Source organism: Melopsittacus undulatus, chromosome 1 (genome assembly GCF_012275295.1).
Source record: "Melopsittacus undulatus isolate bMelUnd1 chromosome 1, bMelUnd1.mat.Z, whole genome shotgun sequence".
Taxonomy (NCBI): domain Eukaryota; kingdom Metazoa; phylum Chordata; class Aves; order Psittaciformes; family Psittaculidae; genus Melopsittacus; species Melopsittacus undulatus.
Genome location: NC_047527.1, coordinates 76531250 through 76558342, shown reverse-complemented (window position 1 = coordinate 76558342; position 27093 = coordinate 76531250). Strand labels below are relative to the sequence as shown.

General features: G+C 43.3%; 1 protein-coding gene across 1 annotated transcript in view; it reads right to left on the bottom strand.

Annotated features, from left to right (window-relative positions):
* Positions 1–20926, bottom strand: part of BASP1 (brain abundant membrane attached signal protein 1) — a 49452-nt gene extending 28526 nt beyond the window's left edge. Inside the window, exon 1 of the mRNA XM_034061639.1 lies at positions 20725–20926. The gene's annotated coding sequence lies outside the window, so the exon portion shown is untranslated. The remainder of the gene's footprint in view (positions 1–20724) is intronic.
* Between the last annotated feature and the right edge of the window lie 6167 nt (positions 20927–27093).

The window sequence follows — 27093 nt, the reverse complement described above, 5'->3', positions numbered from 1 at the left end:
GAAAACACTAGAGGGATGCCCATGGCAGATATCTGTGCCAATAATTAGAGAGGGCTCTGCACATAAAATCAACATATTGAAAGAGGCCATTGTGTGATAAGAGGTAGGAAAATCATGCCAAACTGCAAGGGCAATGTTCTCAAAGCAAGAACACAGAAGTGCCAGACAGGGGAAAATCACCTTGCTCAGGACTGCAAGATATTACACAGTGTGTTGAGAGCCTCCAGCACAAAACAGTCTTTACTACCTCATTTTGGTTTGGAGTTTGGGGGTTGAGGGACTCAGGACAGAGGAAGATAAAAGAGGTAGGAGACTGTTCAAGGCAGAAAGGCCATCCTTAATTCATACAAACAGATTATGGTCTCAGTTCCAATCCCCTCAGTGAGGAAGAGTAAATGTCTGCACCTACATGGTGCCTCCCAAAGAGCTGAAAAAGGTTGGGTCAAGATACAGGATGGCTTGCAGGCAGCTGGATTAGGTCTGGCACTGAATAGGAGTTAAAATCAAGGAGTTTTTTTACAATCAAATTTCCCTCTACAAAGCCTTCCTTATCTATTATTTTTTCCCCTTTCCCATTATCTGAGCTAATGAAGAATCGTTCATTATTTTGGTCCAGCCCCAAAGCACTTGCCCAAAGGGAGCAGAGGTGAAACAGTCTCTGAAAAACCCCTGAAATGTTGACAGACAGAAATGGATCAAATACAAGCACAAGGTTCATCTGTTTTTCCACTCACTTTTGTATTTAATTCTATTAAGATTATTTTAAATACAGAGGCCTCACTCACTACTGTAGTGAGATATATTTGAAGTTGTTCCAGAATATTTTTACTGTGCTGACTTTTTTTCTGTTTTTCCATTCTAATGGGAAAACCTCACAAATAAAAAATAAATAATAAAAAAAAAGGTCAATTATTTTATGTCCTCAAGGACTTGGCAAGCAGGCAGATTTGGCAAGCAGAGTCATGGCCAGGCAGGAGCTTTTAAGTTTATGGACATGAAGGCCAGTGACATAAGGCACATATACTCTGTATGACAACTGCCTGCTGCTAAATTCCATGGTGGGTCAGTGACTTGATTACATAAACAGTGGAAATGAGAGATCAAATCATCCCCAACACAGCCAACCTATTAATTAAATAAAGTCTTGTTGGGTATGAAAAATCAGGAGTTGGCAAAAGACAAGCTTGGATGGTTCCCTGGCTTAAAAGACAGCACAGACCTGAGTCTGAAGTTACTGTCTCCAGTATACTTGGCTTAATTCAATCTTCAATATCTATAACTTTTTTGAAATATCATCCACAGCTTCACTGAACATATGGTGTATTGGGATTCTGGGCATACAAAGAGGCAGTACCTTACAGAATCTGTTTCTATTTCATATTTCTCATCTTTGCTTCAAAGAAATCCTCCAACTGTTTTAATCCCTATCATACCTGATGTACGATAACCATATCTAAGTACAGTAAGCTAATTATCTTCAAGAGCTAATTAGGAGAACAGAGGAGCTTGGCTTTCTCCACTAGTGGTAGACATCAAGGCTTTTAAGTTAGGCATTCAAATTTGTTTCTTAAGCTACTGAGAACTGGAACATCACATTATCAATTTTTATAAAACCTACAGAACAATGCAAAATCTTATAGTAATAATAATAATGTATTTCAGAGCACTAGTCCTTTGTTGTAAGTTATCACACATGATAACTAAGGCTTCAAATCATCATACAACCAGGCAAATAGCTATAGTTGAAATCAAATAGCTGTTAACCACAGAGAAGTTCAAATTCACTACTAAGACCCAGATCACACCAAATGGATAAAAACAAGCAATAAGAAGGAAGGAGTTAAAACATCCTTTATAACAGTTAGCTGAATACCTTAATCGGCTGTATTGTATGATTTATTGCTTTGCCTAGGCAATTTGTTAAAAGCATTGGGGTTTCGTTTGTGGTCAAGGAAATGAAATTTCAGGTGCCAGTATCTAACTGTCTTAAGATATAATAACGGATACAGTTTTCCTGGAAGCATGGTCAGGGAATTTCAAGTTGCCATTATACTTGTCAGGGTGAACCCTTAAATAAATAGTACCTGTAACATAACCCTTTAATGTCTTGAAGAGCTCCACGACTGTTAATGCAGCAGCTGGTTGAAAAACAAAACATACTCTGATCTTTGCTTTGTTGTTGATCTGCATGATGTCCTTCTTTTGGCTACTTTATGTGTTGTTCTGTGCAAACAATTGAACTATTTGTCTGGGAATAGAAATATTCTGTAGAGTGAGAAAATGGTCTAATTTTTAATTTTCTTTAAAGATGACGTGAGGAAATTCCTTCTGAAGCAGTGCAAGTTACATGTACAGTTGAAATGGAAAATAGAAACATTGTTCCAAGAGAAAGAAAAAACAGTCTTAAAATACTTGATGAATTTTCCATGCATTGCTCCATCTGACCAGTTGTACAAATCACACCACACAAGATTCATTAAACCTTCTCACCTCCCAGAACTGCACATATTTTAGGCATGAGAAAATTAAACCCATGTAAAATTGAGAAATTGCAAGCCTCTGAAAACAGGTGTTCAAAGATTCTTGTCAATCATGCCTGTAGCAGTGCTAAGTTTGAAGATCTTGCTCTTAGCTTAAACAGACAGTAGTGACTGATTTGACTTAGATATTGAGAGCTTTTTTTTTCCGTTTCAATGTTTGAGTCTTCATAGAAGTATATGTACAAAATCTGAACTTGCTAGCTAGGACAATGCACACAAGCAAGTTGCTGAGGCCAACAATACCCCTGAAGCAATGCTTCAGCACTAGATTGTGGAAATAGCAGAGCAACCCAAATGAACCCAGAATTTCAAGGGAGCACTCTTTATATCCCTCTAATTGGGTGGACACATCAATCCTTGTTAGAGCACCTCAGTGATTCATTTGTTGTTTACTGAGGCATCTGCTGGAAGTGTCCACTGGCATGCCTTCAAGGGTCACAGAGAAGCCTCTTCTATTGAAATTAAAAATCTAGTTGTATTTAGCAGCTTTTTAATAAACAGGATTTCCATTTGACCCACATAAGAAGCTTGCTTTGTTGAGATTTAGAAAGAAATGTTTGTCCTTGCAAAAGAGCAAAGGGGCTGTTAATATTTAGATTAGATTTCTGCAGTGATTAGGTATTATTTGTACTTGCATTTCAGCTCAAATTTAATATCATTTCTTCATTGTCTCAGGAAGTTCTTCTCAAGGAGTCACCTTTCTTCCTCTCAAAGGCAGTAGTAACCTTTATAGACAGTAAAGTCTTTTTAGCAAATGGATTTTCAATCAGGCCTGCATTAGGTGAGAAGCTGTAGTGCTCTCACACCTCATTGGGCATAGGTTCATATAAGACCATCTGCAGCACAGATGCATGTTACTTAGCTTTAACACCAGCTACACCAGGTGTAGGTAGCTGCGCGGCCATCCCTCCAAAGCACAATGTGGCCTAACTATTTGTGTATTCACTCTGCTGCTTGCATGGATTCTGCAGGTTGTTGAGCTCCATGCTGCCATGAAACTCTAACACATGACTTGACATAGCTCAAGTGGTGCATGTGGAGTACCACAAAGCCATCACAGCAGCTCTAGAAGGGTAAATGTGCCATAAAATTCACAGGCAGAAGGAGAATGCACCAGGTTTTAATTCAGCAGTGCAGTTGTGGAGTTTGCCTGGCAGGGAGAACAGGTAAGCCTTCATGCTCCCAATGCTGGGTAGCTTCACCACCAAGAAAGCACGTGGCATCACCCAGGAATGGTCAACCAGGAAGCTTCATGGGATCACAGTTTCACGCCAAATCACAAAGTACTTTTTTTCAGCCTGTTCCCCTTGATAGCTTTTAATAGTTATACCAGAATTTATACATTTAGCCATATATTTTTTTATCTGAGTATAAATTACATCACATTTTTTGAAAGCTTAAGTTCTTTTGTTCAACATGAGCTTGTTTTACAGATGCAAAACCACTAGAATACAGGAGTTTATGTCCTGTTCCCTGTAACAGAAAGACCTGCTATAAATGACATTTATGCTGACTATCTGTGCTGAAGGAATGACACTGGACCCATTAACATTTGTATGACAGATTCAGTCTTTATAGTGCTATTCATTTGTAGATGTGTGAATATAAGGTAGTGGGATTTCCACCATTTACTGTCATATCTCGTGTTGCCATTTTGTAATTATTCATTCATGTAAGACTGAAGAGGTACTGTTGGATTTTACAAGCATTTCTGAAGAGCTATGTGCACAAAAAAAAAGCTTTATTAAGAAAGATAAAACTGATATATTTAACACTTTTTTTAATGCTATTTTTATTCAATTTAATTCTTTTGAGAAAAATGGATACTTAATGCTCCAGGCAATGCAACACTGAAACTAGTACTGAAACAGCTGGAAGGTAAAACCATGGGGCACAGAGCAATGTAAGATCCTGGTGCCCATGTCAGTGGAAGCAGTAGAGTAAAATACATGTGAAATTCTGCAGGAGGTGTCTAAACATTCTCAGAAGGACAAAATTAGCTTCCATGGAGCTTCTCCATGAATGTGGTTATGGTGCTGCTGGGAACGTAGCTAACCCCCACATTTCTAAAGCTACTAAATGCACTACGGACATATTCCCACTTTTACAGCTGCAGTATAAATGAGCAGAAAATTGTGGATCTATAGCTGTAGATCTGATGAATTAGGATTGGTGCAACTCTTCTTCACTTCCAGATAAGATTAGAAATTTACTTGCAGTTTGGTTTCTAGAAAATCCCATCAATAGTCCTTTCTTTTTTACTGCATCTCCTCAGGACATGGTAGAAAAGACTTCTCAGTGAGCTTCGGTAGGCAGGAAGTACCCAATGAGTTACTGTATGAAAAAACAGTACAGTAGCTGGGTTCATCTCATAAAATACAGCTTTACACAAGAACAGCACACTTACCTCGCTGTCCTGACAAACTGTCTCCTACAGTGCTAACTTCCCCTCCCACGAGCAAATGGTAGTTTTCCTGCAGCCAAATGGCTGACACAGTAGACATAGATATGAAAAACCTGTACAAAATGATGCTCAGTTTTGTAGCCATCTTATAAGTACAGAGTGAGAAAACTACACATATTCATAAATTATGCTGAGCAGCTATCTACAGCATAAGACATTTCATAACAAGTGCTGGGTTCCTCTTTACAAAGGATTTCAGCATTGTTGTAGCAATTTGTTACATGCAACACATTTTCGCTGCTGCATTACTGATCTAATTCTATCAAGGATCACAACCTGTAGTCTCGACAAGCTGTTTTGAAGTGGGAATCTGGAATTACAGATGAACTAGCTGAACTAAAATATCCTTTATCTTTTGAAGCAAACTATGAGTGTCTCTTACATTAATGAAAAGGAAAAAAAATCCTTTGAAGAGATCATAAATATGTATTAGGAATTAAAATGTAGTCTCCTAGATTAAAATTGATGGAAATCCCCCAACTCTCCCAAGTCAGCATTAAATGAACATTAAGAAACACTTGAAAGTATGAACCCAAGTTTCCAGTCCAATGTAACAGTTCCATCATAACAACCTACTCACTATTTTTAATATTCAAATTAAAATACAACATTAAAGTAAGAATTTTCTAAGCCTTCTGCAGCTGTTCTGCAGTGCCAGGATCACAACATCCCTTAAGAGGTCTGGCTCCCACACAAGGCACAGAAGTGTCGGACAGGCTGAGGCATCCCTTTACTGTCATACCACTTTACTCACACCTGAGTTTTACACATGCATCTCCATTCAAATGTAAACAAAAGGATTGCATCTTAAACCATAAGGGTTCTTGCTTGCTTTTATGGGAATTGAAACAGCTTTAAAAAAAGGAAAAAAGGAAGCTTGAGATTTGAGTCAGTCTTCATTTACTCAAAATAGATACAGATGTTAAGACATGTAGATGGTCATTAGAGGTCAGTTTGAGTTAACTCACTTCTGATTTCTCACACCGAAACTCACTTGGCAGTTCAGACATACCATGATCTTTGGGCAGATTTAGCCTTTTGGCATTTAGACAGTTCACCTACGATATTTAAAACAAAAAAACATTTTATTGGAAGACTTCACAATTGGTTTTAACCTGCAAAAGTTTGTGCAATGTTTGTTGTTTTTTTTAATTCCGTAATGCAATGTCTTCATGTTCTAGTAATAAGATGGATAGTGTTAAAAACATGGATTCAGATTTAAAAAAATGCTTAGAGGAATAGCATTAAAAATCATTAAAATCTTGAAATTAAGGTGTATTTAGGTAATAGAAGAAAGGCAAATTAAATAGCTTGCTTTTTCAAGTGGGATGGGCCCACCACCCACTCTTCTTCTTTTACAGCTGGTCTGGCTCTCAGCTGAGCCCTGGGCGAGGTGATTCAGCTCACTGAGCTGGGAGAAAAGGAGCCCAGACAGCAAAAAGAATCCAACAAAGCAAAAGGAAGCAGCCAGCCCACCCTGAGGAGCTGCTGATTCACTTCAGCTGTCCTATCTGCACCCTGAAGTATCGAACACCATAGATGGGATTAGTTCTCAAATGAGGAAAAAATCCCACTCATAAATTTAAAAATTTGATGCCATGTAATTTGCCTCTAGCATAAGGAAGCAAGACCAGCTCCGTGGTTAAGATTCATGTTAGGCACTTAATTGGCAACAGGGACTTGAACATCTTCCCAGAAACTCCTACAAATAAAATACTGCAAAATGGCAGAAGGGGTAGATATTTAATTTGTGACTCCAAACAAAGACATTGACATTATACTAGAGCTACACAATAAAAAGCTGTCCAGTCTCACAAAATATTGGTATTTATCGCATTTTTACATCAGCTTCTGGAGTCAGAAAGGCAAAAAATTAACCACAGATTTAAAACCTTTGCTTAAGAGAGTCACTTTACCTATTAAAAGGCATGCTTCAACTAGTCTCTGTCCAGTTCCTACCTGAAGTTCAGCTTTCAATACCTCAGTAAGTGCTCTGAACAGAAACGTTCTCTCACCAGTTGGCTGTTTATGTAGCATGGAACCAGCTCCATTAGTAGAGACTGAGACCAACCCAACCAAAAGTGGACAAGAGTCTGCTGAATATGTTACTCACTTGTTTTACAGGAGACAAGTCTAATACCCCAGCAAGAGTGAAAGTTTGAATCATGGTTGTCCACATGGGTGTCTCACACACTAAATGATTAGCTAGCTCAAAGCTGGTAAGTCTGACGGTTTTTCTTTCAGCCAGAAATAAAAACTTGAATATGAGCTACAAAAACTCAGATGTTTTCCAGTAGAAAACATCTCATTGAAAGACACCCAGACAGCTCCATTGTTATGGCCAAATCACATACCTTTTTGTGACTATCTTTCTAAAAAAGTAAAAGAAAATAAAAATTATAAAGTCAAAAGTACTCTTCACTAGACTGAATTTTATTTAAATTTTTCTTCCTATCAGTATTACACTTACCATTTGACGAAAAAATGCAAAGGATGTGGCACTACACAGGAAGCTATAAAATCTATTAAAGTATGTTCAGATTTCGAGTAATTCACATTATTGGTTTTGCAACAAATTTTCTTATTGCTGCATGGCCTTGGGGTGCTTTACCAAGAGGCATGTGATGTATGCTTTTCTTTAATTAACACTCATTAGTCCATAGGGTTTGTATGCTATTGCATGTTTTAGGTCTTACACTGCAAAACTCTTTGAACTGTACTTTTTATTAAGTAGCTAGTTACTTTATGGTAGAAAATGGAAATGTTTCTACTATCCTACTATTGCAGACAGTAGTCTCAAAAGCATACTGTAATCCTGTAATATAAACTTGAGGGTTGGTTTTAAAGTTCATGTTTATTTTCATTGGCCTGTTTGTTAAGTAAAAAAGGTTTTTGTAGAAGCAGACTAATTATGCCAGCCACGTTTGGTTTATAGATGTCAAATATTTCTCTCTGACAAATCCACTCATCTCTGGAGTTTAAACATGCACATAGTACTTGAAGATAAAAACTATTTTCTAGGGCATATCAACCAAAGAATGATGTTCCAGCATGGTCATTTTTAGTACTCCATGTTGCTTACCTATTGCTTGTGACACACAGCTCCGTAAGGCAGCTGATGAAACAGGCTTGGTTAGATCACTTGTGGATAGTTTTTACCACAACCAGATTCACCACCCAAACACAGCTGAAGCCAGTTCTGATGCAGAATGTTGACTCAAACCCATGACCAGCAGTGAAAGCCCCACAACCACCCTAACCCAGCACCCTCATTGAACAGCTCCCACACAGAGATCTACCGCAGAAAGGAGGGCACTGTCTCTATATAGACTAGTACACACTCCCTGTCTACCCTAGTATATACTACTGTGCAGTAGGATGTGCTTGCATAGCCCAGTATATGTAGGACACACTCCCTTCCCTCACTGTCGTAATGACTAGGTCTGGTGTTTCTCATCTACAGGCCCAAGTAGTGGAAACACAAAAATATTCCCTGCTCTACAGACTATACTGCAGTGCTTTGTGCCAGTTTATATGAGCTTACTAATAAGACCTAATGCCAGGGATTTTGTCTCTGATCAAAATCATCCTAACCTAAAGCATATTTTTTTCTGACCTATCTACTCAACATGAAAACTGTACACACCATCTACAGTTTAAAAAGATAATCCTTCTTCCTGTTCAGGCAGTACAAAACTCACCTTCTATATCGATACTATCCAAATTAGCATACCATTGCTTTCTCAAATGAACCAAGGAGGAAGACAGGAATAAAAGCAAACAGATGACAGTGCCCGGATTTAATGTTTTGGTACATGAGTGTGTAGTAACAATTGCAAACACAAGCACTGTTATATCACATACGAGCATCAGACCCAATCAGTGCTGCCCACCTAACCATCTAAATTACTGTGGAATTCTAGTGGCTCACAACTCTGACTTTATTAGTACAACTTAATCAGATTTAAAGCAAATACTTGCTGATCAACAACATGAATAAAACTGGAATAAAGCCCACAGCTCTAGCTCCGCTCCCAAACATGCATCTCACGTTGAAAGATTCTCCTTATAAAATGCCAAAACACTGCTGTGCATGGCTCAAATTCCATACATTGCTGAATAATCTAACAATTAACAGCTAAACGAAGGTGAGAATTCCCTCATCTCTAATAATACCAAGATTTGGGCAGCTAACCAATAATCTGGTCCATTAAACAGAAACATACAAATCCTACAAGTGCTTCTTAAGAGCACAATGTTATTTCCAGTAAGCACATACAGAATATGTGCATAAATATCAGGTTGTCCTCAAATACAGAAGTGTTGACTGATTTCAAACATGTAATCCATAGCAGCCACAGCATGGATAGCCCGTGATATTGAACCAGGAACCTCAATGGCAGCTGCCCACCTGCACACAAAAAGATAGACTGTACAAAGATATTTGTTCAGCTAAACATTAAGTCTATTCAAATCTATTTATGAATACATATCAAGGATTTCTTTAGAAATTAGCCCAATTTATATCAGGCTTAACCTTCAAAGCTATTGTTATTTTGCCATTAAGTTTGGTCAACCATGCGTTGAAAACGTGTGTATAGCCTTTGTTACACACTTAGATTCTCCACTCATCTGCGGAACAACCCAGCAAATGTCTCTGCAGCCTATGGATTAAGTAACAAAAGATATCCTAGTGTCGTATTAATCAGAATTACACAGATGTCCTCAGATGCAGTCACAGAATTTCATCTGGGCTTACAGACTATAATTTTCAAATACACCCCCATGATCACACATCACCATCTTGAAACAAAATTTAGGAGCTGAAAAGCCTCAACCATGTTAGTAAGCTCTACTCCCCTTCTTGCCCATTAGCCCCAATGTGAAGAATAGCCTCAAACTTACAGCATATTTCAGGAATTCTGTCAAAAGTAGTATGACAAATCTCTGTTGAACATATGCAATTCAGGATCAATAAATTTAATCCCTTTTTGCCAGCTCTAAAAAAGCCTTATTTTTATATTTATTTCTAACATACACCATGTCCATAAAGCATCTTAGCAAAGAGTTTATCTTTTGGTCTCTGTTTTAACCGAACTCAGACATACTGCTAATAAATTAGTATGCTTGGGAATGATTTTGTTTCAACTGAACTAATCTCTGCACTCAAGAACAAGCTTGCTTCAAAGGACCTCCATATGCCTGGTCCCACAAGCCACAGGGATGGAAGAAACCTCAAGAGAAGTCCAGGTAGTCTCTCTTCTTGGTACTCTTCTTGGGTTACATTTAAATGATCTCTAGCTGATTATTTTCTTATCTCTTCTTGAAATAATCATTCTCTTCACACTGCAGAGAATCAATGTGTTCCTTTTTCCCCTTCATAGATCCTGTTTGATCACTCTTATTGTTTACCGGCGAAACCACCTGAATGGTACTTCTCTTTTATGTGGTGCATGACCCATGGAAGTATTATCTTTATATTTTCAATGCATAGTATATGAAAGAAAATTCTTAGATGTCCATTTTAGGACAGCTAAAAGGCAATTTATTCTATTTCATTTGCAAACTACAGAGTGGACCTCTGTTACTCTTCTTGTCCCTTTCTGGTGAACAAAATCTTCTCTATGGTAATTCTGATCACATTCTTTACAGCTACCACATTCCATCTTTACTTGAAATAATTCCACAGACACGGAATTTTTACTCTGATTTATTAATTTCAAATCATTCAAATTATTTTTACTCAGGTTACTGACCTGATCTGTTGCAGAACAAAGGGCAAGTATTTTCCACACACAGTCTAAAGTTATGTTTATCTATTCTGACAGTGGAAATCCCATTTCTTGTGTGCAACACAGTTACTTGCTAGTCCTTAGTGGCAGAACAGAGAAAGATGCCTCCTTGTTTCCATGGAAGACTTTAATGCAATTGTAAGTTATGAGGTGTACTGCTAACATAAAAAAAAAAATATCCAACCATGTTAATTGAGAAGAACTCTGTATTTTTTATTGCAGATGAAGGGCAGCTGGAAGGTATTCCTGGCTGTGATTCCGTAACTTGAATATATAGTCTCTTAGGAACCATGAGCAGATTTAACCACAAATAGCTGAATGTGCCTAGATACATGGAGTTATATATAACTATCTCCCTAGATAATTAGATCAGGGAACCAGACTCTTATGGGTAGATTAATTAAGATAAAACAGGGCATTTGTAATAATTAAGCTAGCTATTTTGTCTCCTTTCCAGTGCAGGGAGTCAACAAACATCTTCATTGCAACAGCCAATGAGTGGCTCTTCAGACCACATATGTCCCATGGATGCAGTCCCACCAAAACCACTGTATTTGCACGACAACATAGAAGGCTCCCGTGGACAGCCTCATTTTATTTGTTTGTTTTAAGAAGACCCAGTGTCCAGAAGAGCTCCTTCCCTGGAGAAGTCCTTGAGTCTGCTCAGAGGAGGGAAGGCTTCCACCATTGGCAGGGTGAGACAGGCAAAAGATTCATGCCAGGAATATGCAGCTTGGGAACAAAACTATAAAACTGCTGTGAGGAGTATGTAGCAGGCCTGCAGTTGGACCCCAGAAGTGTTGAAAAGGTAGTTCAGGACCAGGGATAACTGTGGAAATTTGTTCCAATGCATAAAACCACTGCATACTTGAAACCAGCATTAGTATTCAAAACTTGCAAGGGCTCATGGGCAGAGATCAGGCTGTGAATAAAACCTTCATCTATTATTTTGCTTCTCTTATTGCTGTAAGTTTTCTCTATTTAAGGAGTTAGTTAACTGAGATGAGTAGTTGTAATTCTAATGAAAATAACATCCTTTGAGGTTTTTGGTCTCCTTTGGGAGCAAAATGTACAGGAGATGACTGAAATCAATCCACTTCAGTTTTCTGGCCCCCTACTTGGTGACCCTCCACAGTTACCAAAGGCTATTTTGCCTTCACTCGGTAGCCACAAAGTTGTACTTCAGAAAAAAGGCATACGTATTTGCCACCATGAGCTCATTTGGCCTGAACATGGCCCTTATCTTGATGGTATTCATAATGAATTTGCACAGCAATCATGTTGTTGTTTCCATTATTTATAGATGTTATGCTTTATTTGGATACAATTAAAATCTCAAGCAATTAGAAGTGGGTCCAAAGAAGGGTTTATATATGAAAGAAACTCATGCCAGTTTGACTATGACAGCTACTGGCCTTTATGCCATATGCAGGCCAGCAAAGCCACAGCTTAACATGCAAGCTTTGTCTAATATAATAGCAAATATTTCCCCTAAAAGTACATTTTGGAAGGTTTTGCAACTCACGTAGTTTAATTATGATTTTGCAGCAATTTGGTCTATATCCTACAGGAATCAGACAAATCTAGTTCCTCTTGAAAAGAAGACTGACAATGTAAGCTATCACATTCAGATGGGTTTGGTTTTTTGGGTTTTGTTGGGTTTTTTTTTCATTTATTCAAAAGCCAGTTTTGCTTAAAAACAACATGTAAAAAAGAAAAGAATCTATTCCCTTTCAGTCATCAGGAGAAGAAATTGCGTTAATATTTTTTCAAGTGATAAGAAGTTGAAAGTGTTGAAAGCTTTTGTTTGGCAGCACTCCAAGATTTCCATATTGTACGGTATTTGCATAAAACTTTAAGACCAAGTTCTCATGGTGATTATGATCTCACTTTAGTGAATATCTAGATGTTCATAGCCATGCAAACTGTTGGGGTCTAGTAGTCTGAGAGTTTTTAAAGCTTTGCAATAAGTGGTTCTGTTCTCTTATCTTAGTCTATCACACAGGAATGATTGCACACTCTTGCGCTTATGACATAGATATCTTACTGTGTTCTGTGTATCTGCTAATGCACACATCACATGTTACTGTGTGATTCACAAGGTGTGCTTTGAAATAGGCTGAGTTAGTTCACAGCAAAAAATACAGACTTCTGGAAAAAATAACCAAGGGAAAAGGCAACGTAGTCACTGGGATAATTTACTCGAAATACAGATACATTATCTACAGGAACATGTCAAGGAAGAATATAGAGCCAAAGCTAGCTGAAAAGAAAATGTAAGTACTAGCTTGAAGACACTGAAAGTTTTTAAACCGTGACATATTTACAAATATGCAGAGATAATAAGATATATCTCAACATGTTAGAATACAAAGCTTCTACGAAGAAGCACACTGAATGGCCTCAACTAGGAGAAAATGTACCAAACAATTCAGGGGTTTAAATAGAAAGGAAATAAAAGTTTTTGAGAAAAATATTTCTATTCTCAGACTGTAAATTTAATGTCATTGTTTCACAGCAAGCTCCTGGGCAGACATTTTTTCTGAACCATAAATCTGACAGTGCAGAACTTCCTTCACTCCTTATGACCTCTGTGTTTCAGATGCTGAGGCACTCAGATATTCAGTCTCTTGCCTCACACAGACAATGGCTATTGGGAGGGCATGCAAAGCCAGTCCACCTCCCTCAACTCCACCCTCTATATGCTAACCCCAAGTTAAAACAGAGATGGCATGTATTTAAAGACACAATATTTATCCTGCTTCAGGCAAGGGGGATCCATTCTATTTGTCATCTGTTGACTGATATGTTTGCTTTTCTCCATAATGCCTTGGTGACAGTGTTGCTTTAAGAGATGTTTACAAAAATACCTGTGGGTGATCTGCAGTATCATTTGAACCCTTGGTAACAGAACCTACCTCAGCACTGAAGGTCCCTTTCAAGACATTGTGATGTAGTGAACTGTCAATACAGTGTATTGTTCTGTCAGGAATGAGACACCATAAGGAGTGCCACATTTCTCCTGCCATTACCACCAACAATTTGTTCATGAATCTGTCAGTCACTGACTCATCCACACAAGAGGATGACAGCTGAACTTTCAACGACCTAATAACTATTCTAGTGCTTATAAAAAAAAATACTGCAATATTAGTCTTCTTGAGCTCTGTCAAAGCTTTTACTCGATATTACATGCATGGGAAAAGAGTACACTCAGGTGCGTTATCATTTTTCAGTGCATGTGGCAGCTCTTACTTAGCTTGATTCTTATTATTCATTAGGACAATGTTATCAGTTCAAGGCAACTGGAGCATCAGGAAACCAGCACTGAAGAAATTATTAAAATGTACATTACTGGTGGAATATCAGATGGCCACAAGCAGCTTAAAAGGGTTCTGCTTATACCTCTGCATTGTAGGATGGTTTTCTTCAAGGTGAAGACCCCTGAAGGCAAGAAATGAGAAAAGAGAACAGCATACAGGGACAGAGAATGGATAAATCCTTCTTACCAAAATCCTTCCCTGCAAATGACACTGGATCCATCAGAAAAAAATTGTCTCCATGGCCAACTTGTCACTCTCCTTGAATCCTCACATACTACAGGCAGCTTTCTAGAGGCATCAGGATGTTCTTAGCTATGAATGCTTGATTTATGCAGAGTATGTATGGACTGCAAACAAGGAAAGAGCTTCCACATTTCCACATTTGCTTCAGTCTGCTAATGTAAGCATCTGAATCAAAGGCCCAGGGTCTATCCTGAGCACAATTACACTACAGAAGCCTCATATGGCCCTGGTGAAAGTTCCTACCAGAACAGAGTAACAAATCGATAGTATGCTCTCCTCCATCCCAAGTATGGAATGGAAAAGCCTGGAAAATGTGGCCAGATTTCATTTTTACACTCTAGGGAACAGTTGTCTCCCTTGCTTCACAGGGCTTGTAGATCTGAAAAGGAGAGCGGTCATCAACAGGCAGCTTTCACCCACTCTTCAGTGAAACCAGCTATTCCCAGAGCAGGCTGTACATTCAGCGGCGAAGAGTTCACGTACATGGCTGAGCAGTAGTGCTGGAGGATAATGAGCACTACTTTCTCAGCCCATCTGGTTCCAAAACCTGTTGGTTAGGGCAGCTAGCATGTCTTCCCCATTTGCACTCAGCTTTTGTGGTAATGGCAAGAAACCCAGAAGGGCTGTTTTCGCCACCTCAGAGCTTACTGAATGTGCTTCCTCCCACCAGCTCAACAGAGTCAGTTGCAGAAGTGAACCATGCACTTACCAGTGCTGGCCAAAACACAAGCAACAGGCAACTTTGCGTATGAATGGGGAATTCTGAAACCATCTGAGTACCACATCTCATAGTGACAGGTTTCACCCTATCCTTTTCCAGACTCCTAGTTTTATAACACTTCTAGCCTGGTTTTGGTTTTATTTTCTTTCTCCCTGAATGATGCATTTCACTGCTTTGAGGAAGGATGATTACAGGAAACTGATGTAGCAATTTTAAGCTCCAGCCTATCTTGGACAAACAGATGTACCGGAGTGTTTCTCATAGTTTCACTCTTCTGTGTTGATTATGTGTTTGCAATTGGGTTTCACTGTTTTCTACATCCTTATTTGCATTTGTTCTCTATGCGCTTTTCTAAGGTAGTTAAATGAGTCATCTATTAGTTCTATTATTGTTGATCCATACTTTGTTTTGTCTAACTTTGTATAATTTCTTCTTCATAGTTCAGCAATCATCTTAAATGTGTCTAGCAGATACACTTCTATAGCATCCTGCTATGTGACCATTTTTTACTCCATCCAACCAGTTAATAAGGTCAAGCTGTAATTTTGAATATGAGCCCCTACTTCACCAAGCAATCACATAAAGAAAACAGTAATAGCGGACAAATAAATTCACAAGCTACAACCAGATCCTATCCTTTTGCAGGGGTTATACTCTACATCCCATAGAATGTTTAAGGACTACTGAAACAGGAGATGGCCAGCAGCTCCCTGATTTTCTTTTTGAACAGAAGTGGCTTCCATTTTGCATGTAAAGTCATAACAGCACAGATTTCTGTCATTAAAATTAGTCCTACAGGAAGCTTTGCCATTACAGTTACTAGGCTTTTGCCTGGAGTAACAAGTTGTGCTTCAACACTGTGTTCACATCTCCTTCATGCCAATCATTAGCAAGCATTTATCAACACACTCTTGTAAGTAGCAAAAGGTAGGTGGTTAAGGCCAACCTTAGTACACATTCAGTGTTATATCCTTTGTAAGGAGAGCAAGTCTGTAATCAAAAAGAAGCTCCTACCTTCAGTCCTATGGTTTACGTTAAGCACCCACCACATACTATCTGAACAATTGCTAGGACAGCATACATAAGTTTCAACTTTTTGAAAAGACATTCAAATTCCCACAGAGTAAAAAAAAGAAAAAAATACTTAAAAAATAAAAAATCCCTCAATCAGCAGATCATTATCATAAGTTCCACTACTTACCGCGCTAAAATCTAAACTATGCAACATGTGACCAAAAGGCATGTGGCTTTCCCAATGCTACAGCACTGGTGAGGCTCTTGGCAGCCTATACCAAACAAGTCAGATCAGCTATACAGCCTACTTAATTTCTATTCTGTAGAACACAATACCAAACACATCAAAAGAGATCAGACTCCGATTTATATCCTTAGACAGAAGGTTTTTATTAAGAAAACTGTTTCATTGGAGTTAAATTCCATTAACTATACTTAAGAAGGAATTACTACACATCTTGCTCCCAGGCAAAACCTGACCATTCCACATGTGTTACGAATCAGTATCTCTTTACATTTATTGGTATGCTGAAGAAAGTCAAAGGATTTTGTTTTCAGATTCTGGCAAGTCAGGAATCTTTCATGTTTGAAGAATCATGTTGCTATCTATCAGTTTCTATTTTAAACTAATGAATTTTCATATCAAATAACCAACAGTTACATTTTTATACTAACCGCACTTCTCCATCTTGTAGTAAAAAGCTTAGCTGGCATCATGCTTTTAAGAAAGACAGCTGTGAGATACAAGATGCTGTAGAAAAGATTTTAAAGTCCTTTCCATTCTGCATGAAGTGTTTCCCCCCTTCTTCCCCCTGCATTTTTTAATCTTGAAAGTGTTTCCTACTAATGCATAAAAACTCTATTTTATGCTGCATATGGTTTCTATTTTCAAGTCTCTAATGCATTCAGTTTCTCTAGTTCTTACCTCATTCTTATCATTCCTGATTGACACAGAAGAAGCAACTCAAGCCCCTCCTAAGTTTTCTTTCTTTCCTTATGAAGCTGTCTTTATGCATCTGCACAGTACTCCAAAATGGCCTGCCTTTCACTGCCCTTGTAGTAATGAAGGGATATGAATACTGGTTGACAGCTCTTCACGATATTTGAATAGCATCCACTTTTCTGACTTGAGTAAATCAGATTTGGACCTTTAAATTCACAGTGTACTCAAGGACACTTCATTTACACCTACAGACCTATATCAAGACTTGGGATTTGGGCACAAATGTGTACATACACATGTAGCACCCTCTTCTTGCAGAAGGAGGAGAAAGAAAAGTGTTCTGAAGTTCTTCTTTCCGAAATAAGTGAAAAATTAGCTTTTAATGGCAAGTGTATGAACAACTAGTAGCTCAGTAGTAGCTGGATGCCTGAAAATGTAGCCACAGAGATCTCTCCTGAGATTTCCTGGGAAGGCCTATTTCTGCCCTGCAACCCGTTTCTTACCCTCAGTATATATCCCATCTACGGATGGGTAATGTCTGCACAAGGAAAGAATTCAGCACTGCTCAGATGGAAGCTGCCCTGTACACAGGAGGCTCTGCTGAAGGACTTCATGGTTCACTGCATGGGGCAAACCCACCCGCAGAATGCAGCACAAACACAAGATTTTATTCCAAAGAGATCAAAACACAAAAATAATTAAGGACTAGAGATTGCTCTAGGGATGGTTCTGAAATTATGGAGTGTGCACAATCTATAACCTCAGTGAAATGGTATGCTCCGAAGGCATGACACTCTGAAATAAATCAATCTTTTATCATCAGGTTACTTCAGTGGGTGTTGCATTTCAAACGCAAAGAAGCATGGAAAGAGAGGGGGTGGGGGGAAGAAGAGAAAAAGCACCTGATCATTGCTTCATGCAATAACTGGAAGGGTAATTTTACCAGTTTTACCTTTTAATGTTGACTTTATTTTAATTGGATATGCTCAGAGGTGGTATCAACAGGAAAAAAAACTGCTATATGATTGCTTTTTGATTGCTTTTTGGAAGCCACATGCCATTTTCCCGAATTACACAATCAGCTATTTCATATATGAAGCATACAAGAATAGACAGAGTCATCATGGATTTCCCAGTGCTCTGGGTTTATTCTCTTCACGGACCAGAGCTGGTGGTCTCCACTAAAACTAAAAGAGCCAGACAAAAAGAAAATATGCACTGCATCCAAATGAGCAGATAGAAGATCACAAAGCAAAGCTTCTTTCTCATGCAAGCAGAGACAGCAAGTGAAAAACCTTTGGTCATGTCCTTACTTCTTTCTGTTCCCTCGCCCCTACAGCTTTGAGGGTCTGCCCAAAATTCTCAGAATCCCCCTGCATACAAAAGGAGTGTGTAGGTCAAGGTATCTGGAGATAGCAGTAGCAACAGATGCCGCATCTTGCCCTGGTCTGGCACTCCCACCTCACACCCTCACTGCTGTAATGGGGAACAGCTACACCAGAAAAAATCCCTCAGCTTTTGAAGTTTGGCCACAGGTCTAGGTGGTGCCTGGCAAGCATCTGGCAAGCAGAGAGGGGATATTAAGCCAGATTTTAGGGCTCTGATGGCAATGCTTCTTCAGAAGGGGCTTTAATTGAAAACACTGGAAATATCAAGTAATCACCACGCAAGGAGGGGCCCTGGAGATGTATGCTTTCCAATGAGTGTTCATCACCCTAGAGGGGAAACAATAAACTCTACTGCTATCCTCTGCTCCCACTGCATCCCCACAGCCCACTGCATCCACTGCCCTCTTGCAATATTCTTTTGTCGTCTTTAACCCCAGCTTGACAAATACACCAGTAGCCTCAGCTCTTGAAACTAAGCCGTTAGCTTGCAAAATTACCCTAAAAGAGAAACATATAGCCTAATTTTGGACAGGAGCATCTGCTGGGAAGGAAAACGGGGAGGAGGAGGAACGGGCGCCGGTGCCAGCCGGCATCGAGATGCAACGATTGGAACAAAAGGAATTTCAAGATGTCGCACTAACGCACACACTAAATAAATAAATAAATGGATCTTTCTCTTGCAGCGCTGCTCCTCCAAGCAGAGGGGGATGCTCCAGGAGGAGGCCGCCCGGACACGCTGAGCACCCCGAGCGCAACCTGACTGCGGGCAGGGCAGGCAACACTGCCTTCCTTTTCCCTTTCAAAAGGAACGGATTTTTCTCCCGGCGAGGTGGGGGTTGCGCGGCGAGGCGGGGGTCGGAGTCCGCTCTACCGTCGCGCACGGTCCCGGTGCCAGAGTGAAGCCGGGTTCAGCGTAGGGACCGATTTCCCTTACCGGGGCCGGGTGAAGCCCCGGCAGAGCCTAGGGGAGGTTGCGGGAGGGATAGGACTGGAGGTCGCAGCGCACCACAGCACATCGCCTTTGTTCCGCCGCCAGCCCCATCCCCGCCTTCACGCATGCGCCGGGCACAGACAAAGGCGCGGGCAGGGGCTCCACCCGCGTGTAGCGGGAGGGTGGGTGCGTGTCTGGTGCGTGCCGTGTGTGTGTGCGCTCCCCCCCGTGTGAGCCGCCGCGCCCAGCCGGGGCACGGGAAGGTCCTGGCTAGAGCCGTGCTCCAAGGACACGCGTGTGCGTGGGGACAAGAGGCACAGCGGGGCCAGAGGAGGAAGGAAAAGGGCCGTGGGGAGGTGTAGCTTGTTTCGGTGGTGGGGAGACAAAACGTGGGGAGCCGTGGTAAGAGCAGGGCGGCATTCGATGAATATTCATGAATCGGAGCACCGGGCGCTGCGAGCGCGGCAGCGCCGGCGCAGGGGCGTGGGAGGCTGTGGCGGGGTAGGTAGTGATTGCCGGTGGGCAGCCTCTGCCCCTAGAACAGTGCCCTAATGCCCCGCCGAGAGCAGGGATTAAAACGGGAATACGCGTTCACGGCGGAGTCAGGGCCGCTCCTTCCCCTCCGCCCCGCCGAGAACAATCCTATTGTTGCCAGCCACAATGGGCACACGCCGCCCCGCGCCTCTCGTCTCCACCGCGGGCTGCGCGCCTCCGCGCACCGCGTCCCGCCCGCCGAGCTCCCTGCACCGTACTGCCGCTCTCCCGGCAGCGGGGCGCCCGCCCCACCGAACCCAGCCCCGCCACTGCCCCCCGCCAGCCGCCCTGCCATCTTCCTCGCGTGGTGCGTTGCATCCTCCGAGCGCTTCCTTTCGTGGCGAGGTTGGGGGTGTTCTGTTGTTATTTTCCTTTTTTCATTTATTTGTTAAGCAGCCTCCCTTTGGAAGCAGAGTGGAGGCGCCGAAAAGAAACGGGGCGTATAACCCACGGTTATTCCCAGCACACCCCCCCCGCTGCCCCACGTCCTCCCCCAAGAAAGCCTCGTCGGGCATTTAAATCCCAGGGCAGAGCCGTCAGCCCGATCTGTGCCTCGAAGTCGCTCCCGGGCGGGCTCCCTTCATCCCTCCCTCCCTTCCTCCTTTCCTCTCGAGGAATCCAGCTCCTCGCAGCGATATTCCTGCAGCAGCGTGCCCGGGCGGGCGGCTCCCCTCGCTCCGCTCTCCCCACTCTTTCAGGTTCAAACGCACGTCTCCTTCCCCCACACCCTGGACACCAAGGAGATGGGGGGTAGAAATGATAAAAATCGCGCAGCTATCGGGGTCTGCTGCGTTAAAATGCCACAAGTGCGATAGATACACCGCTGCTTACCTCGCTGTGGTTCTCCTGTGCCCCCGCTCTGTGTGTCTGCGCGCTGGGGTATCACCAAGAGAGTCCCAGGCACCCCGGAGCCCGCTCCGCTCGCTCTCGGCGCCGCGCCGCTCCCCCGCTCGCTCGCCGGGACCGGAGTGACTAGTGCCTGCTGGAGCAATGCCGCCGCTGCCGCGGCTGCTGCCTCTGCATTTCTCGCTCTCTCCCCCTCCCTCTTTCCCTCCCTCCCCCCTTCCCTGTGACAGTCTGTGGGCAGTTCAAAAGCCACACGCACTTATTTATTTATTTCCCCCCTTTCTCGGGCGGGGGATGCGCTGCTCCGCGCTCGCGCTTAGGGGGCGCACGGACCCGAGGTTTTAAATATTGGCCTTTAAATATTGGGGGGTGGGAGGGAGAGAATCGCCCCCAGGCCCGCGAACGCACCTTGCCCTCCCCCCCCCCCCCCCTTAAAAGCACTCTCAGGGAGGATGCCGGCGAGGAGAGGAGGACCGAGAAGGGGAAATGCGAAGGCAACGGCAACCTCCCCGTCCCTAGGGGAGCGGGCGCTCTGCCACCCTCCGCAGCCCCTCCGTGGCAGGGCTGCGCCCCGTGGGGCGGTGGCGGGTTCGGTCCCGTTCGAGCTTGGAAGCTGCGCGGCGACGGGAACGGGCAAGTAGAGCCGCCTGTCTACAGGTGCAGCCCTTTCGGGGAGTGCAGGAGCCCGCTTCACCGGCCGAGCCGAGAGGGGCGGCATGGGCAAAAGGGATTAAAAAATCCCAGGCGTTTATGCTTTAGGCACGGTTAAGGAGATGATCTACACGTTAAACACAAAAGGAAAATGAAATGGAAGCAACTCGTTTCTGAAGAGAATGGATCTTTCTCAGGCTCTCCTGCAGCTGAAGAGCTGGCTTGAACGTCGCTGGGGGCTTCAGGTCTGGTATCCCTCCAGCTCACTACACCCCGTCCAAAAGCCTCCCTGGGGTCGCCACAACCCAGGGCACTGTCCGCACCTTCCCACCTCCCTCGTTTTAAATCTCCGACGCCGGGCACAGCCCAGTCCGCCGCTCTGGCTGCGGGAGTCTGGCGGTACGCGGGGCTGGGGCGCCCTCTGCTCTCGGACGGCGACGGTTGCTCTGCCGGGCCGGCCGCTGCTCCCGGGTGGAGGAACCCCCCCCGTGGCCCTACTGCCAGGGGAGGCCGGTGGAAGGGACCGGCCGGCATCTCCTCGGGGACGCTCCTGTTCAGGGGTGCGGTGGGGCTGTGCCGCGGCTTCAGAATGAGCAGCGCTATCTTTCAGCAGGGACAATGAAGGCTATATCCCATTCATTTGAGGACAAGGACCGAGCGAAACATGGCTGTCCCGTGATAAGGATAACCCCGGGTTGCATTTTCGACAGAGACCGAGCGAAAAGGGCTCAGGGCATGTGGAGAGGGTGGGCGCGGCGGCGGAGGCGAGGATGTCTCGCTGCAGGGACGCCGTGTGCGGGGAGAGGAGTTACGCTTCCCATACATTCCCATGTAGGAAAACTGTCGGCCAATAAAACGCATGTGGGATTTCTGTGTTCCGCGCACAACACCATGCAGCTGTGGCCTCGCCGAGAATCCAGCTGCCGCCTCGGAGACGTGGGGTTCGAGGACCGGAGAGCAGCGCGGCAGGAGCCCCCACTGTCCCCCACGGACACATAAAAGCCCCGGGAGTGGAGGGAGGGAGAGAAGGAAGGGACGAGCCCGGGCATGGTGGGTTCCTTAGGCTACTGTAGGGACAATTCCCCATGTTTTCGTGCAAACCTTCACATGGCAGCCTTTACTTCAGCCTTTTCCTCTCCTTCGCCCCCCTCCCCTAAATTATCCTCCTCATCTCCGCTGTTTCCGCGGCGGTTTAACCCTCGCTCTGCAGCTGTGGGGCACAGCAGCAGGCCGTGCCACACCTGCCTAAATGCAGCATCCCCCCCCCCTTTCAGGCTCGGGGCGCGGCTGGCTGAACCCTGCCGCAGCTGGGGGAGGGAGGGAGAGCGAACAGGCGGGACCCCCCCGGAGCTCTACAACCACACCCCTGCGCATCACGGTAATGGGCTGACGGGGGGGGTGCGAGTGCCAATGTGAGCCAAACAGCGTTTTACTGTTAAATTGGGTAATCGAGGGGAAAAGAAGAGGCCGAGGAACATCCCCCCGGCCCGCCCTCCCGCCTTGAGCTAGCTGCTGCTCACCCTCTCGTTTTCCCGGGAGCATCCCTGCAGAGGGAGCAGTAGCACCGGCGCTGCCCGTCGGTGGCCTGCTGCACAGTGGAGAGGGCAAAATCCCTCATCCCATGTTTTTTTGTTCCTGAGCCACACGTATTTGTGAGGTAGGGCTGGAGAGGAGAAAGGGGGTTGGGTGCACCCTCAGGAAATGTCTGGCCGACACCAAGTTGGGTGGGAGTGTTGCTCCGCTGGAGGGTAGAAGGGCTCTGCAAATGGATGGGAACAGTCTGGATGGATGGGCTGTTGCCAGTGGTATGAGGTTCAACAGGTCCCTGATACTGCATGTGGGTCACAACAGCTCCATGCAATGTTACAGGCTTAAGGAAGAGTGGCTGGAAAGCTACTTGGTGGAAAAGGCCCCGGGGGTGCTGATTTATAGCCACTGAACATGAGCCAGCTTGTGCCCAGGCAGCCAAGAAGGCCAACAGCATCCTGGCCTGTATCAGAAATAGTGTGGCCAGCAGGGCCAGTGCAGTGATCATCACCCTGTACTGGGCACTGGTGAGGCTGCACCTTGAATCCTGTGTTCAGTTCTGGGGCCCTCACTGCAAGAGAGGCACTGAGATGCTGGAGCGGGTTCAGAGAAGGGCAACAAACCTGGTAAAACATCTGGAGCACAAGTCCTATGAGAAATGGCTGAAGAAACTGGGGGTGTTCAGTCTGGAGAGGAAAAGGCTCAGGGGGGACCTTATTGCTCTCTACAACTGCCTGAAAGGAGGTTGTAGTGAGGTGGGAGTCAGTCTCCTGAGTAACAAGTGATAGGACAAGAGGTAATGGCCTCAAGCTGATCCAGGGGAGGTTTAGATTAGATATTAGGAAAAATTTCTTCACAGTGAGGGTGATCAGGCATTAGAACAGGCTGCTCAGGGAAGTGGTGGAATTGCCACCCCTGGAAGTGTTCAAAAAGCATGTAGGTGAGGCCCAAAGTGATATGGGTGGTCTTGGCAGTCATGGGGTAATGGTTGAACTTGATGTTCTTAAAGGTCTTTTCTGATATAGTTCATTCTATGATTCTGTAACAGGCAAGATGAGTCCAAAATCCAAGCAGGAATTAAGGCAGCGACATGCAAAACACAGCATCCTGGCCACAAAATAGCTCAGCCAGGGTCTGAGGGCATATATGGGTCCTGGAAGTGGGGAAAGCTCTGGGGAACCTCCAGATTAGGCTGGGCAGGGACAGTCCAGGCTGGTAGTGCTCACAGGGGCATGACATTTAGACTGTTAGGGCTGTTCTGTAAAATTGCTCAACCACTACAGAACCAGTGTAAAATAGACAGAAATAGAAAGGCCAGTATTTAAGCCTGTATTTGAAGGTGAGCTCAGACCATGAATGTTCGCCTGCATGGAGCCAAACACTCGGTGGAGGACTTGATGGAGGAAAGACAAGTTACACAGGGCTCCCAATATATCAGAGAAATAGAATTCCTGTGTATTGAGTCATTTGCTTGAGAAAGCCTGTATAACAAAAAGTGGCACAGAAACAGTCATTGCCACTATCAGCTTGAGAAGGGTGTTGATCCTTTTACTGTTTTCACCAGCTAGAGGGCTGAGATGATAACCATGGTTTGCCAGCTGGTATTCTTTTAAATACACCTACATGCTAAGTTATGCATCTCCTAACAACACCCCTTAAATTCAGAAATCATCAAATGCTCTCTTTAGTTACTTTGCTGCATCAAGGTATCATATATATCTGGATGTCTTCTTTGATAAATGTGATACACGTATCCAAATGGGGATTCTGTGCAGCCTTTTAACAACTTTGTAATAACAAAGGGTGTGTAAAGTATCCTCACCTTTTCCTCATATGTTGAAGGACTTGAAAGAAAAGGTTGCTATCAGGAAGAAGAAAGAGCACTGAACAAGGATGTCTGTGAAAAGATGGAGAGCCAAGTCTGTTCTGGAAATGTCAGTACGCTTGGGCCTTTCTGTGTCATATAACAGTTCACTGCTTTTCTGACATCCACACTCTTATTCTGCTGTGACAAACACCCAAGCTACCTCCCTCTTCCTAGCCTCTTATCACCTCCTGCCAGTTACTTCATCTCGGTGCCTTTCCCTCCAGCTTCAACCTTTTGGTCCCAACATTGCTTAGCCCTGTCTGTCTTTCAGGTCTCACCCATTGTCATTATTTCATCTTCCCCTTTAGGGAACAAATCCAATCGTAAATTTTTTTTTTTTTTATTTTCCTCTTCAATTTGTGTTCAGTTTGTTCTTTTGAATAATAATCAACTCTTTGCTCTGTGATTATGTTAGGTCTGACAACAGAGCCACAAGCCACAGATCTTAGCTCAGCATTATCATGGCGCAAGTCCAAAGTGCTCAGACAGCCACCTCCCCTCTTCTCCCACCCTGCCAACATCCCTCCATCCCTATCTCCCAGCACCTCCATTTCTGTGTCTGATTGCTGTTTGGTCTTTTTCCTGAGGAGAAGCCAGTATCAGTAAGGAGCATGTACTCTGGGGAAGTAGAGGCCTTTTCATTTTACTCTTTCAGAATCAGCCGATCAAGAGAAACGCTTCCTTCCTTGCACTCAGAGTCAGAACGAGCCAACAGCAAACCCATACTCATAACAAGCAGCTCAGGGCTCCCCATTCCTGACGACTTGGGCTGCATCTGCCCCGGGGCAGCCTGTCCCCACCTCGACCCCCTCCTGCTGCTCTATGTCCGACCTCACACCACGAGAGGGAGCAGTTTGTTCAGGTTGATGGCGAAACCTCATTTCCCCTGTACCGAGGTGAAGCGAATGAATGCTGTTTCCCGTACACAGAGCTTCCTTCCTCTCAGCCCGTTTGCCCGAGAGCATTCTCGTAGTAACATTTTGTCTTTTACCATGTAATGCTATTTTGAAAAAAAAGTCATACAAATATTATTCACTTACAGGAATTTTTAGAACGAATATCTAAAATGTGATTTGAGACTAACTCGTTGTTTATTCACCCAGTTACAACAGAGTCATTTATTCTGGGGAAAATCAAAGAAGCCAGTGTAAAACATATGTAAAATTTTCTGTTTGCAGTGGATACTATTCTCCTCATCAGTGTAAATCCCAGCCACATTAATTTTAAAACTCGATTGCAATAGCATAGGTAGACACAAGGGGCTTTTTCACAGATTTGTAGGCAAAGCACATCAAATAAACAGTGTTGATAAAATCCTAAAATCATTACTTCCATAAGTCACTACTGGAACACCTCAATCCAGATTTAAGTCCTGACATGAAGACAGATGCAAGCCTCTGATAACAATTTTAATCTTAATGACCCAAGGCTGTATGGTGGTGCACAGCTAAATCTAGTTTTACTGGGTGTTTCAGTTTATACCATAAAAAGTAGTACCTATAGCCAGGTAGGGATATGTGGGTTGTGAACCCTGCTTTACCCCTGGCCTCAGCTTAATTTATAACACAAAGCATATGTGCCTCCCAGGAGGTCCTGCACTAGCTATTGATTTTAAAAGGCTTCCCTGCTCCACAGACATCTGTATGCAAGTTTTCCCAAAGATGGATATAGTTGCTGTTCTGACAGTACAATTATCTGGGTTATTTCTGTCTCTTACCCGAGTTACCCTAAAGACTTATGGTTATGTACAAAAGAAGCAAATGTGCTCGACTGCTATAAGCTCCTTTATAATTTACATATGCCAGGCTTCTCTGTGACTATCTATAGGTTGGGTCTTGGAGTCTTCACTCTGTTTTCACTTGCAAGTTTCACCAAAAGAGCAACTGAATGAGATATTCACTATTTTGCTTCTATGGCCACAAAAATGTCTTTCAGTTTACAGCTGGAGTGACTATCTCTGTACCTTGATAATAATCAGAATTGGCTTCTCATGTAGTATTTTCTTCTGTTCTTGTTCAGCTACAAGAATGTCAGAAATGCAGGATCAAATGCATGACTGACTGGATGATTTAAGTAATGTGACAGCTACAATATACCTCCTACAAGGTAGGAGAAATGAGATGCACACAGAAAAGTGTCAAATACCCTGAGAGAAGAAAAATGTGATTTTCTGCTCCAGTACTTGGTATTTTGATCTCTGCAATGAAGGCTGCTTATATACTTTACTTACTGGACTAAAACATTGCTCTGTTTGAAATGCAGGTTGTTGGATTCCTACCTTGAGCGATAACTTCTGTCTCTGAACCCCA